Source organism: Euprymna scolopes, chromosome 19 (assembly GCF_053919585.1).
Source record: "Euprymna scolopes isolate OS-2025 chromosome 19, ASM5391958v1, whole genome shotgun sequence".
In the NCBI taxonomy this organism is placed as follows: domain Eukaryota; kingdom Metazoa; phylum Mollusca; class Cephalopoda; order Sepiida; family Sepiolidae; genus Euprymna; species Euprymna scolopes.
This window is the reverse complement of record NC_136500.1, coordinates 119,719,290-119,737,699: the sequence shown is the minus strand read 5'-3', so window position 1 is coordinate 119,737,699 and position 18,410 is coordinate 119,719,290. Positions and strand designations below refer to the sequence as shown.

Genomic DNA, 18,410 nt, shown 5'->3' with positions numbered 1-18,410 from the left:
ATTATATTAAAGCTTTGTATATTTTTATTACATTTAAGCTTTGTATTTCTTTTATTATATTAAAGTTTTGTATTTCTTTTATTATATTAAAGCTTTGTATTTCTTTTATTATATTAAAGCTTTGTATATTTTTATTACATTAAAGCTTTGTATTTCTTTTATTATATTAAAGTTTTGTATTTCTTTTATTACATTAAAGTTCTATATTTCTTTTATTATATTAAAGCTTTGTATTTTTTTTATTATATTAAAGTTCTATATTTCTTTTATTATATTAAAGTTCTATATTTCTTTTATTATATTAAAGCTTGTATTTCTTTTATTATATTAAAGCTTTGTATTTCTTTTATTATATTAAAGTTTTGTATTTCTTTTATTATATTAAAGTTTTGTATTTCTTTTATTATATTAAAGTTCTATATTTCTTTTATTATATTAAAGTTTTGTATTTCTTTTATTATATTAAAGCTTTGTATTTATTTTATTATATTAAAACTTTGTATTTCTTTTATTATATTAAAGCTTTGTATTTTTTTATTATATTAAAGTTTTGTATGTCTTTTATTATATTAAAGTTCTATATTTCTTTTATTATATTAAAGCTTTGTATTTTTTTATTACATTAAAGCTTTGTATTTCTTTTATTATATTAAAGTTCTATATTTCTTTTATTATATTAAAGCTTTGTATTTCTTTTATTATATTAAAGTTTTGTATTTCTTTTATTATATTAAAGTTTTGTATTTCTTTTATTATGTTAAAGTTCTATATTTATTTTATTATATTAAAGTTTTGTATTTATTTTATTATATTAAAGTTCTATATTTCTTTTATTATATTAAAACTTTGTATTTCTCTTATTATATTACAGCTTTGTATTTTTTTATTATATTAAAGTTTTGTATTTCTTTTATTATATTAAAGTTCTATATTTCTTTTATTATAGTTAAGCTTTGTATTTCTTTTATTATATTAAAGTTCTATATTTCTTTTATTATATTAAAACTTTTTATTTCTTTTATTATATTAAAGCTTTTTATTTCTTTTATTATATTAAAGTTTTGTATTTCTTTTATTATATTAAAGTTTTGTATTTCTTTTATTATATTAAATTTTTATATTTCTTTTATTATATTAAAGTTTTGTATTTCTTTTATTATATTAAAGCTTTGTATTTATTTTATTATATTAAAGCTTTGTATTTCTTTTATTATATTAAAGCTTTGTATTTCTTTTATTATATTAAAGTTTTGTATTTCTTTTATTATATTAAAACTTTGTATTTCTTTTATTACATTAGGTTCAATATTTCTTTTATTATATTAAAGCTTTGTATTTTTTTATTACATTAAAGCTTTGTATTTCTTTTATTATATTAAAGTTCTATATTTCTTTTATTATATTAAAGCTTTGTATTTCTTTTATTATATTAAAGCTTTGTATATTTTTATTACATTAAAGCTTTGTATTTCTTTTATTATAATGAAGTTTTGTATATTTTTATTACATTAAAGCTTTGTATTTCTTTTATTATATTAATGTTTTGTATTTCTTTTATTATATTAAAGCTTTGTATTTCTTTTATTATATAAAAACTTTGTATTTTTTTATCATATTAAAGTTCTATATTTCTTTTATTATATTTAAGCTTTGTATTTATTTTATTATATTAAGGTTTTGTATTTCTTTTATTATATTAAAGCTTTGTATTTCTTTTATTATATTAAAGCTTTGTATATTTTTATTACATTAAAGCTTTGTATTTCTTTTATTATATTAAAGTTTTGTATTTCTTTTATTATATTAAAGCTTTGTATTTCTTTTATTACATTAAAGTTCTATATTTCTTTTATTATATTAAAGCTTTGTATTTTTTTATTATATTAAAGTTCTATATTTCTTTTATTATATTAAAGCTTTGTATTTATTTTATGATATTAAAGTTTTGTATTTCTTTTATTATATTAAAGCTTTGTATTTCTTTTATTATATTAAAGCTTTGTATATTTTTATTACATTAAAGCTTTGTATTTCTTTTATTATATTAAAGTTTTGTATTTCTTTTATTATATTAAAGTTCTATATTTCTTTTATTATATTAAAGTTTTGTATTTATTTTATTATATTAAAGCTTTTTATTTATTTTATTATATTAAAACTTTGTATTTCTTTTATTATATTAAAGCTTTGTATTTTTTTATTATATTAAAGTTCTATATTTCTTTTATTATATTAAAGCTTTGTATTTCTTTTATTATATTTAAGTTTTGTATTTCTTTTATTATATTAAAGTTTTGTATTTCTTTTATTATATTAAAGCTTTGTATTTTTTTATTATATTAAAGTTCTATATTTCTTTTATTATATTAAAGCTTTGTATTTATTTTATGATATTAAAGTTTTGTATTTATTTTATTATATTAAAGCTTTGTATTTCTTTTATTATATTAAAGTTTTGTATTTCTTTTATTATATTAAAGTTCTATATTTCTTTTATTATATTAAAGTTTTGTATTTCTTTTATTATATTAAAGTTCTATATTTCTTTTATTATATTAAAGTTTTGTATTTATTTTATTATATTAAAGCTTTTTATTTATTTTATTATATTAAAACTTTGTATTTCTTTTATTATATTAAAGCTTTGTATTTTTTTATTATATTAAAGTTCTATATTTCTTTTATTATATTAAAGCTTTGTATTTATTGTATTATATTAAAGTTTTGTATTTCTTTTATTATATTAAAGCTTTGTATTTATTTTATTATATTAAAGTTTTGTATTTATTTTATTATATTAAAACTTTGTATTTCTTTTATTACATTAAAGTTCTATATTTCTTTTATTATATTAAAGCTTTGTATTTTTTTATTACATTAAAGCTTTGTATTTCTTTTATTATATTAAAGTTCTATATTTCTTTTATTATATTAAAGCTTTGTATTTATTTTATGATATTAAAGTTTTGTATTTCTTTTATTATATTAAAACTTTGTATTTCTTTTACTATATTAAAGTTCTATATTTCTTTTATTATATTAAAGCTTTGTATTTTTTTATTACATTAAAGTTTTGTATTTCTTTTATTATATTAAAGTTTTGTATTTCTTTTATTATATTAAAGCTTTGTATTTCTTATATGATATTAAAGTTTTGTATTTCTTTTATTATATTAAAGCTTTGTATTTCTTTTATTATATTAAAGTTCTATATTTCTTATATGATATTAAAGCTTTGTATTTCTTTTATTATATTAAAGCTTTGTATTTCTTATATGATATTAAAGTTTTGTATTTCTTTTATGATATTAAAGTTTTGTATTTATTTTATTATATTAAAGCTTGTATTTCTTTTATTATATTAAAGCTTTGTATATTTTTATTACATTAAAGCTTTGTATTTCTTTTATTATATTAAAGTTTTGTATTTCTTTTATTATATTAAAGCTTTGTATTTCTTTTATTATATTAAAGCTTTGTATATTTTTATTACATTAAAGCTTTGTATTTCTTTTATTATATTAAAGCTTTGTATATTTTTATTACATTAAAGCTTTGTATTTCTTTTATTATATTAAAGTTTTGTATTTCTTTTATTACATTAAAGTTCTATATTTCTTTTATTATATTAAAGCTTTGTATTTTTTTATTATATTAAAGTTCTATATTTCTTTTATTATATTAAAGTTCTATATTTCTTTTATTATATTAAAGCTTGTATTTCTTTTATTATATTAAAGCTTTGTATTTCTTTTATTATATTAAAGTTTTGTATTTCTTTTATTATATTAAAGTTTTGTATTTCTTTTATTATATTAAAATTCTATATTTCTTTTATTATATTAAAGTTTTGTATTTATTTTATTATATTAAAGCTTTGTATTTATTTTATTATATTAAAACTTTGTATTTCTTTTATTATATTAAAGCTTTGTATTTTTTTATTATATTAAAGTTTTGTATGTCTTTTATTATATTAAAGTTCTATATTTCTTTTATTATATTAAAGCTTTGTATTTTTTTATTACATTAAAGCTTTGTATTTCTTTTATTATATTAAAGTTCTATATTTCTTTTATTATATTAAAGCTTTGTATTTCTTTTATTATATTTAAGTTTTGTATTTCTTTTATTATATTAAAGTTTTGTATTTCTTTTATTATATTAAAGTTCTATATTTCTTTTATTATATTAAAGTTTTGTATTTCTTTTATTATATTAAAGCTTTGTATTTCTTTTATTATATTAAAGCTTTGTATTTCTTTTATTATATTAAAGCTTTGTATTTCTTTTATTATATTAAAGTTTTGTATTTCTTTTATTATATTAAAACTTTGTATTTCTTTTATTACATTAAAGTTCTATATTTCTTTTATTATATTAAAGCTTTGTATTTTTTTATTACATTAAAGCTTTGTATTTCTTTTATTATATTAAAGTTCTATATTTCTTTTATTATATTAAAGCTTTGTATTTCTTTTATTATATTAAAGCTTTGTATATTTTTATTACATTAAAGCTTTGTATTTCTTTTATTATATTAAAGTTTTGTATATTTTTATTACATTAAAGCTTTGTATTTCTTTTATTATATTAAAGTTTTGTATTTCTTTTATTATATTAAAGCTTTGTATTTCTTTTATTACATTAAAGTTCTATATTTCTTTTATTATATTAAAGCTTTGTATTTTTTTATCATATTAAAGTTCTATATTTCTTTTATTATATTAAAGCTTTGTATTTTTTTATTATATTAAAGCTTGTATTTCTATTATTATATTAAAGTTTTGTATTTCTTTTATTATATTAAAGCTTTGTATTTCTTTTATTATATTAAAGCTTTGTATATTTTTATTACATTAAAGCTTTGTATTTCTTTTATTAGTTTAAAGTTTTGTATTTCTTTTATTACATTAAAGCTTTGTATTTCTTTTATTATATTAAAGTTTTGTATATTTTTATTACATTAAAGCTTTGTATTTCTTTTATTATAATTAAGTTTTGTATATTTTTATTATATTAAAGTTTTGTATTTCTTTTATTATATTAAAGCTTTGTATTTCTTTTATTACATTAAAGTTCTATATTTCTTTTATTATATTAAAGCTTTGTATTTTTTTATTATATTAAAGTTCTATATTTCTTTTATTATATTAAAGCTTTGTATTTATTTTATGATATTAAAGTTTTGTATTTCTTTTATTATATTAAAGCTTTGTATTTCTTTTATTATATTAAAGCTTTGTATATTTTTATTACATTAAAGCTTTGTATTTCTTTTATTATATTAAAGCTTTGTATATTTTTATTACATTAAAGCTTTGTATTTCTTTTATTATATTAAAGTTTTGTATTTCTTTTATTACATTAAAGTTCTATATTTCTTTTATTATATTAAAGCTTTGTATTTTTTTATTATATTAAAGTTCTATATTTCTTTTATTATATTAAAGCTTTGTATTTATTTTATGATATTAAAGTTTTGTATTTATTTTATTATATTAAAGCTTTGTATTTCTTTTATTATATTAAAGTTTTGTATTTCTTTTATTATATTAAAGTTCTATATTTCTTTTATTATATTAAAGTTTTGTATTTCTTTTATTATATTAAAGTTCTATATTTCTTTTATTATATTAAAGTTTTGTATTTATTTTATTATATTAAAACTTTGTATTTATTTTATTATATTTTAACTTTGTATTTCTTTTATTATATTAAAGCTTTGTATTTTTTTTATTATATTAAAGTTCTATATTTCTTTTATTATATTAAAGCTTTGTATTTATTTTATTATATTAAAGTTTTGTATTTCTTTTATTATATTAAAGCTTTGTATTTATTTTATTATATTAAAGTTTTGTATTTCTTTTATTATATTAAAACTTTGTATTTCTTTTATTACATTAAAGTTCTATATTTCTTTTATTATATTAAAGCTTTGTATTTTTTTATTACATTAAAGCTTTGTATTTCTTTTATTATATTAAAGTTCTTTATTTCTTTTATTATATTAAAGCTTTGTATTTTTTTATTATATTAAAGTTCTATATTTCTTTTATTATATTAAAGCTTTGTATTTATTTTATTATATTAAAACTTTGTATTTCTTTTATTATATTAAAGTTCTATAATTCTTTTATTATATTAAAGCTTTGTATTTTTTTAATACATTAAAGTTTTGTATTTCTTTTATTATATTAAAGTTTTGTATTTATTTTATGATATTAAAGTTTTGTATTTCTTTTATTATATTAAAGCTTTGTATTTCTTATATGATATTATAGGTTTGTATTTATTTTATTATATTAAAGTTTTGTATTTCTTTTATTATATTAAAGCTTTGTATTTCTTTTATTATATTAAAGCTTTGTATTTCTTATATGATATTAAAGTTTTGTATTTCTTATATTATATTAAAGCTTTGTATTTCTTATATGATATTAAAGTTTTGTATTTCTTTTATGATATTAAAGTTTTGTATTTATTTTATTATATTAAAGCTTGTATTTCTTTTATTATATTAAAACTTTGTATTTCTTTTATTATATTAAAGTTTCGTATTTCTTTTATTATATTAAAGCTTTTTATTTCTTTATTTGTATTAAAGCTTTGTATTTTTGATTATATTTAAACTTTTTATTTCTTTTATTATATAAAAGCTTTGTATTTCCTTTTTATATAAAAGCTTTGTATTTCTTTTTTTATATTAAAGCTTCGTATTTCTTTTTTTAAATTAAAGCTTTGTATTTCTTTTTTTAAATTAAAACTTTGTATTTCTTTTATTATATTAAAACTTTGTATTTCTTTTATTATATTAAAGTTTTGTATTTCTTTTATTATATTAAAGTTTTGTATTTCTTTTATTATATTAAAGTTTTGTATTTCTTTTATTATATTAAAGTTTTGTATTTCTTTTATTATATTAAAACTTTGTATTTCTTTTATTATATTAAAACTTTGTATTTCCTTAAGTATATCAAAGCTTTGTATGTTTTTAAGTATATCAAAGCATAGATGAAACAAAAAAAATTAAAAATTACGATCTGAAGTGTTGTCTCCACTGTCGGAATTTATCTTACTTCCAGATAAATTCGACGCTAAAGTAACTAAGCTGAAAAAAAAGCATGAAACAAAAGAGGGGGAGGGGGTAAAGAATAAAATATAAATGTCTTGCTTCGAAATGGAGAGGAAATTTTATTTACAATAAGTTGCAAATTTTTCCCTTTGCGGGCACTTAACTTATGAAACGCCAAGGTAACCTATTATGAAAAAAGTAACATGTAATGAAAAAAATAACACTGGTTCTTATAAGATGCTGTGCGTATCCATTAACGAATACAATAATAAAATACAAAATGGTATCTCCTAATCACACTCGCATATGAAATTAATTTTAGGAGCGTACTCACAATTGAAAACTAGTGAAGCACGTGCCTTTTTCTTTTTTTTGTTTAAATTTCTTTAAAAATTTTCCTTCCCTCCATGTTCGCATCTAAACCGTAGACACACACATGAATTTCAGGAGCAAGACCTCGTCGCTTGTCCGGATAGAAAATTTCAAAATTCCTTGTCACGTAAAAAAAATAATTTCACTCCTTGTAAAATACGCGCAAAACCGTAGGCACGTAGTTAATTTTCAGAAGTCTGTTTCGTCACAGCCGGGTATTAATTTCTTGCCGGGTTTACTTCTTTGAAGGAGGCTCATAAAAATTCCATTTTCAGCGCCGGGCAATGAACACGTTAACTCTCCACGTCAGTAGAATTTCAAAAGAGACCGAAATACGCGCTGGGCTCGTGACGTCATCACAGAGCTAGCATTTACCTTTTCTCAAATTAAAGGGAGTTTCGTACAAATCCAAAATATACGAAACTAAAAATCATAAAGGATATAAAATACAAAAAATCATATATAAGAACCAGATAAAAAATAATAAATGTAAACAGGGGGGAATGCACCATTATTGGTACAAACAAAAATTCCAACATCATTGACTTTAACAGCCATTTAAAAAAAATGTCAATAAACTGATTATTTCTTTTCTTTTTTAGTTAATCTCATAAAATAGTGTTTTTATTTTAAATTAATATTAATTGATGTTATTTAAGGCAATAAGAGCGAAAAGCGACATAATAGTTCCAACAGGTTTTCCAGTTGGAAGAACAGTATTTAAATAAGTGGAGTTGAGTATAGCGCACGTTGTCATCATCCTCGATATCATCGATAATATATCATAGTTCCTGGCTTTGGTAAGATGTAGGTACAAGCAAAATGCGGGGAAAAAATAGTGGGACAAAGTTTTGACAGCTGTGTTATCATAATTGTTTTGTAAGTTTCTGACTAATTTTTTTTATTGTATTTGAAAGATTACTAAAGTTAATTTCCAAAAGGAAAAAAAATGTTTGTACACGTGAAAAAAAAGTTATAATGAAAAATGTTTTCACGGCGACACGGCGAGCTTAAATTTGAAGTTAAATGACTTAATTGTAAAAATGCTTTGAAAGATAAATACTAATTTTCTGGGTTTATTTCCAAGATCAGTATAAAGTAAAATCCTAAGATATTGAATTAAATTTAAAAAAATCGTTTGTACAATAAATGGTTTAACTAGCCCAACCCCACCAATTCTAGCTTCATTTAACCGTAAATAGAAGGAAGTCGTGTAAGCGATGATTCTACGACAGCCCTAAATGTCAGAAAATCAAAAGGCTGACTGAAAATGATGTCTGGTATTTAGAGGGAGGGACGAAGTGCTCTGTTTTTTGCTTTGTTTTGTTTTGTTTTGGGGGGGGATTTTTTAGCAGTCGTGCATCCGTACATTCATATCGTGAACGTTTGTATAATTTTTACCATTTTTTTATTTACTTATTTTTATGCGTTCCTGCTTTTAAATTATTTTTTTTAAAGAATATATAAAAATTACGTTACCCCGAAAGTTTGACGTTCATCCAAGAAGAAAAATGTTAGAATTTTACATGTAAACATTTAAAGACACGTAATCTAAAAAAAAAAGAAAAAAGAAAAAAAAAAACAGAAATATTTTTTTGCGATTATAATTTATTTGCACGAAAATATAAAAAATAATGTTCAATGATAATATTGGTAGTTCAAAAAAATTAATTTTTCTTCGAATTATATCAAATTCATTAATACGGAATTTAGGGGATTTTTCCTAATGTTCCTGAAAAAAATGATTGTTTTTTTTTTATATTGTTACAATCCATTCATTTTTATTTTACTATTAGGACCAAATCTCTAGTAATTTTTTTGTTTAAACAAATTGATATATTTCCACTAAGACTAAAAAAATCATTATATTATGAATCATTGTTTGATGACTACGGAAAATTTCATTATAATTGTTTAGTTTCCTGATTTTTTATGAATTTTTAGGGGGGGGGCAAAATGTGTATATATTTTTAGCATCAGCTATTCATTTTGCACCTATTAACAGTAGTTGAACTAATCGTAAAAATAATGAGATGTTCAGTCTTAAAACATAAACCTGATTTTTATATCTTCATTTTTTTTAATGATTTGTTCAAGGCTGGTTTTGAAAATTGAACGGAAATTTTTAATTTCGTTCCGTTTTAATCTTTGTTATAATTGCGCATGATCCAACAAAATCGAAAACTTTCGGGTATGCTAACAAGGAGGGGGTGTTTATTCTGAAAGCCGTTGCCCGTTCTTAACATGGGAAGATTTAAGGTATCTATTAAGAAAGCCATTCTTAACATGAGAAGGATAGGAGTTTCTATTCCCAAAATCGTTATTAAAATGGGGAGGTTGGGGTGTTTATTGCGAAAGCCGTTCTTCATTGGTATACCTGAAAACCTTTAAAAGTCCACATTTTGAATGCAAACGGTGAGTTGGGCTTAATGTAAAAATACCTAAAATTTAATCAAATTGACTTTTTTTGTTTAAAAAATTATTTCGTTTGTTTGTAAAATAAAATTGTATTTTATATTAGAAAAAATCTTTTTGGTTTTTTTATAAAAAGTACAATTTCATCACGTGACATTTAATCACCTGATTATTGATCACGGACATATAATCACTAGACATTTAATCACAGGCGGTTTTCTTCACTCGACACCGAGACAATTAATTACTTCCCAATAATATATATATATATATATATATATATATATATATATATATATATATATATATATATATATGTAATAATGTTATTCATGTGATTGTTTTTATTACGCTAGATTTTTAGTCCATTTGACAATTTTAGGGTGTTTCTTTACGAGAGATTAAAATCTATAGGCTAAAACTACCCCCTCCCCTCGCCAATCATGCAAGGGTTAGAGGAGAGTTTATCTGTTAGCTTAATATAAATATCAGTCACTTTTTAAAAACGTTTTAACAAACAAACAATAAACATAACATTTATTTTAATTAATTAATTTATTTTTCATTTACAAAGGTATACAAGGCTCTGCAAATAGTTTTCTTTTCTTTTCTTTTTTTTCTTAATCTTAACAAACAATACAGAACTTTTTAAAAAATCAATAGCAGGACAATAGTTTACAAAAATGTTCGAATCATCTTTAAGTATTAAAAAAAAATAGACAAATATAATGTGGTGAAAAATAATACGCTTCCAGCGTTTTCGGAAATTCCCAAGTGATTAAATGTTTCGATGTGATTAAGTGTTCACGTGATGAAAAACGTGATTAAATGACTAGTGATTAATAGTCGGCGATTAATAGTCCTGTAATAAAATGTAGGGTGATGAAAAGACCGAACACCGATATTTATTCTTTTGATTATTTTCGATGCGCAAAAAAAAAAAAAAAAAAAAAAAAGATTAAAACGGTACAAATTTAAATTTCCGTTCCATTTGCAAAACAACCCTAAAACAGAGCGTACTGGACAAGTTTTACCCAAAAGAGAAATTCACTAAAGAATCCCAAACATTGACAAATATATTGTAAACTTCATAGAAAACACCTCGGCACACTTAACTAATGAACGGACATTTTTACATGAGGAACGAAATAAGGATTACACCGTACTACGATGGCATAAATTCATTCTTCTTTAGCAGTTGATTTTCTTTTTAAATAATTTCACGTTTAAATCGTGTTTTTCATCTTTAAAATTTGATTCTTTTATATTTTCATATATTTTTATTTCTTAATGAATTGGACACAAAAGTTGTATCAATTTACTAATGAAATCCTAACAAACAAAACGATTTTTCTGTTTTGAACGAAAAAGGAAAAAAAAAAAAAACGAATTGATCCCGATTTTTTATTTATTGAATTCATGGAATGAAATGTAAGTTTCTTTGTTTTTTATACTGAAAAATATCATTCAATAACTTCAAAAAATAATGTTAATATTAAATAAAGTTCATTTTTATTGCAATCCATAAAATAAAATAAAAATATTATTTCTGGCATGTTTTATAACGGACATGATTAAAAAACAATTTTTTTTTTAACTCCACTTAAAATCTGACATTTAGATTTTGGGTTTGTATTACTGTAGGCACCGCCAAAAATGGCCGCAAAATCAAGTTGTTGTTGTTTTTTAAAACTAAATTACATTTATTAAAATCCATTATTTCTGAGTAACTTTTTTTTTTCCAGAAAGATAAAACCCTGAATTTTATCATATAGAAAACAGAATAATATAAAACTTTTTCTACTATTTTTAATTCAATTTTAAATGTTAAATTTTCCCAAAAAGTTAACAATTGTTATTTTTTGTCTTGCACAAAAAACGTACTTAAATATTTAAAAAAAAAGGGGTTTTGAAATAATTTATTTATTCATTTATTGTCTAACTAAGATATAGGATGATTTTCTAAGAGAATATGCAAAAATATTATAATATAAGTACCTGAATTTCAAATAATTCCACTTATTCATATATGTAACCAGATATTTCGCGTCGCCGAAGAGTTCAGATCGACTCTATTTACGTTTTCTTTCGATGAGACGAAAACTATGGAAGACTAAACAGGCCAAAAAAACTTATTTTTCAGTGACGAAAATTTCAATGTATTATTAAGCTGAGGCTGGCCAGTACCAGATGGGTGACCATTTGTATGAGTTTGGTTTTTAATGTGTATGTGTGTGGGGGCCAGGCTCCCCAAAATGGGGGGAGGGGGCAATTTAAAGCAGAATAAAAAAAAATTATTTCAGCGCGTTTGGTCCACCGTAGTCGAAAGGCGGCAAACGTTTTCAAACGAGATCGAAAAAAATGATGCTATTTTTAACACAAAGGGCACAATATTTATCGAATTTTTTTTTTTTGTATCGATTATTCAAAGCATGCTCTGTTTAATAATGGTCATGCATTATTCGGCTCGCTAAAAAAAAATTGTTAATTTATTTATCAAAAATTTTAAAATGGCTTTTTTCGTATAAATATAAAATTTTTTTTTTTTTGTTTTGCTTAACTTAAATTAATTATTTTACTTAACATATTCACCGAATTTCACACTTCAAAACTCAAAAGCGGGATAATTAAACACAATCGAAGTTCTGATATTCAGACGTCAAAATAAGGTATGCAAACAATTTTTTTTTTTTTTTTTTTTTTAATCTATAATTCTGTCCCTTACAACAACACAATATGTTTTGTTCAGTTTCAAATGATTATTTTAAGCATATTTGTTCCCACTTCAAAACAAGGGGGGGTTTTGTAAGCAAAAAAAAATATATATATAAATATCGTTTATGAAAAATAAGTACACTGTTATAAAGTTCATTCTTCTCCTAATAATCGCTGAAAATTTCGTATTGATCGGATAATTACCTGATTTTTGGTAGATTTTTAAAAAGACGGTCCGTCAAAAAGTACTGACCTGCCCCCCCAGTTTTGGCGGTGCCTATATTACTGTACACATAGATTCGAAAAAGTTGTCAAAAAACAAATATACAACCAATAAATGTTATCAAAGGCAAGATAAGTTACGGAAAGCATACAGTGTTTACCGATGTATTGGAAAATTCAAGATGGCGGCCGATTCTCTCTTTAACACGGTAAGTTTGGAAAAAGGTGTAATAAATAAAAAACCGGTTAAAATACTGTTAGAAACTCGCTCAATATATGTTACCGTGACATAGGTTGACATATATTCGGCGAGTTTTTAATAGTATTTTGTATAGTTTTTTATTTATAACACCTTTTCCCAAACTTACGGTGTTAAAGAGGGTGTGAGACGCCATCTTGAATTTTCCAATACATCGGTAAACACTGTATGGTTTTCGAGCTGAATAAATATGTTCCATTGAATAAAAACACAAAAAATATATCTAGTTAGGTAGAAAAGTAACTTATCTTGCCTTTGATAACATTTATTTGTTATATATTTGTTTTTTGACAACTTTTTCGAATCTATGTGTACAGTAATACAACCCCTAGATTTTTGTTAAAATGTATCAACCTTAGTTTAAAAAAGTGATTTATGAGAAAATAATGTTTCCTCAATAGTTGTCATCGAAGTTTGTGGAATTGTTAGACAACTAAGCACAAAAAAAAACTATTTTTTCGATAATTAATTGTTTGAACCTTTTTGTTGTTGATACTTGTCTATAGGGACTGCCAAAATTCACCAGAGAATTACCCCCCCTCATATGTAAAACGATGTAACTTTATTATAAATTAATATTATCAATATAACTTTTGTACCATTCAAAAGAAGAAGGGAAAAATAAACTAGTAATATTTTTTTAAAAATTTTTTCATCCTACAAAAATAATGAAATTGCGAGACGAAAATCTTGTTCACATAATTGACGTTTTTAAAATAACGTCCCAATGTAGTAGACATTCCGAACGTGTTTAATAAATCTAGCAAAAATCAACTAATGGTTAGATTTTCGTGAAATTTTCGATACGTATCCATTTTAGAATTAAATTACATATAAAATGCAGTTTCCGTAAAATATATTAGGGGAAATATTTTTTTTTTATGCGTGTATATTTATTTATTTTTTTTTCAAAATTTGAACAAAATATATTTAAATCTCTCGAACGTTCTATTTATTATGAAACATAAGAGTTCGCATAAGTAAAAAAATATTCATTTTTTAATAGTTTAAATACACATATTGAACAAAAACTTACCTTGAAGTTGCAATTAAAAAACTGATATAAATTTAATATTATTATGTCTTTTTTAAATAGCGTTTCTTCTAATTACTATATACTCTAATCAGTTGAATTGTCAAGAAAAAGTAAATTCTTAAAAATTAACTGATTTTTAAAAGATTAAAACGATTAAAATTCCATTATTTCAAAATGTCCGCTACAACATGTGGAAAAAAAAACTATTTAGAGGGTAAAGTAGATTACCCGGTGATAGCGTAAGCTCCGAGGGGTTGCAAAGGATGCCCTATGCGACCCCCCCCCTACTGGGTCGAGTAACAAGTTTTGTAGTACGGCGAGCAGCGAGTAACTAATTTGTGCCAACCGTTCACCAGTAAGTCGTTAACAGGACTGGTGCTAGTCAGAGACACAATTCTTTTATATCAGAAGAATAGTGCCTCCCCCTACTCCTCCAAGTCTATAAGAGACTCGTTCTCTCAACCACTCAGATTAGAATTCCGCCCTCGAGGCCGGCGCCACCAAGTAAGCAATCTCCTTTTTTTTATTTTTATTTTTATTTTCTCACAAACATATATTTTTGATTAACTGTGTGAAAATTATTTTTAAAATATGAAGTTATAATGTAAACATCGCTCTTGTAAGCTATTTTATGGCTGGATTAAAACCAATTCAAGACTAATATTGCGTTAAAATCCAGTTTTTGTACATGCACTACAATATTCTTGTTTGTCTTGTTTTATGAAATAAGATATGGAAGCCGGGACTGATGACAAATGAACTGGTTGATTGGAAAACATTCACTTCCGCAGTTGTGGTCGCCATTCTAAAACTTCACAGCTTAACTCAATTATTCTGTTAGTGTTTACTAAAAAAGTAACCAAATTATCTATTCAAAGTAAGTTGTTGAATTATTTTTATAAATTTTTTTCTTGTGTTTTACGTTTATTTTCAAAGTTTATGAAACTTTTTTTTTTCCAATTTTCGATACTTTAAAAACTCAACTTTTTTCGTTAACGTTTGTTTTTAATTTTAGTAGTAATGAAGTGGTCAGAGACACCAAACTGGTAAATGAGAAAATTATTCCCAAGTAGAATTCAACCGGGGGGGGGTTCTCTTTCATATAAATAATTTAAATTGTTCCAAAGTATCGAAAACTTAAATAAACAAATAACATATGTACCTATTTACTATGCCTCCCCACGGGACAGAGTTAGACACCAGGGTCGTTTTTTAACGTGGAGAAAAGGTACAAAAATAAAAATTGTCTCAGTCGTGAAGAATTTCTCCTCCACCGAAAGAGAACAAGAAATGGAAGTGCAGCATCTGAAGAACAGATGCTACACTTTGATCTTGTCCCGAAGGCCAAGACCAACATAATAACATATGTAGTGAACTAACAAAGTATTTTATTGTCGCTTCTGCTCTTCCATAGATGTCAGAAAAGTCATGTAACATTTTATTTTTGTGTTCTGTTTTCTACCACCACTGAAAAAAAAAACAGATTTTACTTAATTATTTCTAACGATAATGATGAATCTCTTTTTTACATTTCGATAATTTAATCTTTAAGTAAACTATTTGAATGTAAAAAAAATCCTATTAAATAAAGTTACAATAGTAAATAATAGTTTAAAAAAAAAGCATTCGCTCTTGCACGCATCAAGCGCATCAATTGATGACGTCACCAGATCATGTGTACATTCTGGAAAAGTTCACAAAAATGGTAGTGCCTACTTATGTATTATGTCGCCAGAGAATTTCGTTTGCAATTTGAATGGGAATGACTTCATTTTATTAGGTTTACATAAAATGAGCTCCTATTTATTGGCCATCACCAATTATCAGAAACTGAATGTAGAAAGAAATATTGGTAGTTTTCCCCTTAAAAAATAAAAATCAATTTTTTGTACTATTATTTTCAACAGCCTAAAAAATATCTGTAAAGAAAAAATTAAAGATAAAAACATAAAGATAAATTCTTACATAAATTTTGAAGAAAATGAGCACTTACTATAAGGCAAGTCAGCAGTCAATTCTTGTAGCATCGTATGGAGGTAGGAGACGGGGCAATCATGTCGTTGTTATTCTTTATTACGCCTTTGGGCATTAATTAGAACCCACGATGTGATAACTATTCCTTGACCTAACAATTTAATAACCAAAAGATACTGTAAACTGTGCATAACAAAACTCAGTAAAATATGTCAATATTAGATGTGGTTTTTACGAGTATTTTATTAATTTGTTTTGTTTTTGAGCGATTATTTGGAATCCAAAATGACTATTTCGTATTAGCTTTTTTTTTTTTTCTTGTACTAATGTAATATCCTGTATAGGAACATTTGTATTTCTTTGCCAATTGAAGAAAATATCCGTTTTTTTCTAATATGTCTAAGGGCATAATAGATTCACTGATTGATATAAGAATTGATTGATTGATTTTGCGCTACGAAACAGATACTATCAAGAATTGTAAATGTCAACTGAATTAAAAGAATAAATTATAAGATGGTCAACATCATGAACTTTGGAATATAGTTTTTTGTCATTTATTCACTGTAATCAAAGTGTCGTCATTATTGCAGTAATTCCTCTGAGTGAATGAATTTTAGAAAAACAAAACACCAGTACAAATATTTAATTTTTGGAATATTTGTATTTTGTTTTCTTAATTTCATTCACCCAAAGAAAGTCCCGCAATAAAACTGAAACGGTGATGAACATATAACTTGGAATGCTAAAAGTAATACCAATGTTAACCTTTTGTACATTTTGTGTTTTTTTTTCTTTCTAGATTCCGAACTTTGTAAACATGTTTTTTGATTAAATAAGAACTAATTTAATCAAATGGCAAGAATAAACTAACAGATATTAACTTTGATTTATTTTTTTCAGGTGTTCGTGTTTGAATTTTTCATGGACGATCAACATTGTTTCATGTGAAAGACAACATCGACATCAGTGGAAACATTCATTTTAATGGATATTATTATTTAACAACTCCTCTTTTTTTTCTTTTTTTTTTTTTACAAAGGCATCACCACATTATCAAGGCCCAGAGGCCACTCAAGGATAAGGGTTAAAGAGTGTACAGTAGAAGTTGGTCAATATAGTAATCATTAGTAATGAAAATTTGGTAAATTTAATAACTTATATGGAACGGCTCATCAAGAACTTATTTACTTTAGACTTGAACAAAACCATATTGTAGTCAGCCGGAAAGCAGGAAAACGGAAGACAATTCCACAGGCGTGCAGTTCTAAGAAAGAAGCTTTGTTCATGGAATCTACGTTTAGGTTTAGGCACAGATAAAGAGTGGGGGAAATTATTGATAGTGTTTACAGCTAGACGAGTGTTTCTTGTGAAAGTTTGGCGAGGGGGGACCATAGATTGAAGCTCAGTTGAACACTTTCCATGAAAATAACGATACATCAGAGACAAACTCGCAACATCTCTTCTGTGAGATAGAGGTTGCAAGGAGGAGAAAAGGACATCTCCTACGAGGCTACGAAGTCTATTTTGAACTCTATCAAGGCAGGACAAGTTCTTTCTAGCAGCTCCTGCCCAGATGTGGCAACAGTATTCCATCCTTGGACGTACCTGGCTCTTATATAGATAGAGAATAGCATCAGCAGTGAGATATCTACTGGATCGATAGAAAGATCCCACCATTTTTCCAGCGGCCTTGGCAACAGATTTGATATACTTTTGTTTAAACATGCATGGATACAATGGGGAAAGGCCATATTCATGTAGAATATGTGGATATTCTTGTTTTCAAAAATCAAATTTGGTGAGCCATATGAGAACGCATACTAAGGAAAAGCTACATTCTTGTGAATCCTCTTAAATTATTATTAATTATTCTTATTAATCTACACATCTCGAGTGTAATTATTGAGAAATATGGGTCTCATGTTAAAATACATAAAAACATAAAAATGTATGAAGAGATCGGATCACAAATTTCAAAAATGTATGTGGCTTTGGAAAAGACACTGTTTTATAAAGTATGGAAACCAAAGCCTAAAAATATCCCTTATGTAATTAACACTAGATAACTTCCATATTAGCTTCCGTTTCCCTCAGCATGAAATCAAATGGCTTCCACATCTCTGAATTAAGACTAAAAAGAGAGGATAAAATGATACATTATCTATAACTATATTTATAATATTGTTGCGAATGAACTTTTGTTTAAACATGCATGGATACAATGGGGAAAGGCCATATTCCTGTAAAATATGTGGATATTCTTGTTTTCAAAAATCAAATTTGGTGAGCCATATGAGAACGCATACTAAGGAAAAGCTACATTCTTGTGAACTGTG

The 18,410-nt window shown here is 23.4% G+C and overlaps 1 long non-coding RNA gene across 1 annotated transcript; it reads left to right on the top strand.

The window, feature by feature from the left end:
* The first annotated feature begins 10,203 nt into the window (after positions 1 to 10,203).
* On the top strand, positions 10,204 to 17,101 carry LOC145239918 (uncharacterized). Its single transcript, XR_013862407.1, has 3 exons — positions 10,204 to 11,296; positions 14,828 to 14,974; positions 16,975 to 17,101. It is a non-coding gene; the product is annotated as an uncharacterized LOC145239918 (long non-coding RNA).
* The last annotated feature ends 1,309 nt before the right edge of the window (positions 17,102 to 18,410 follow it).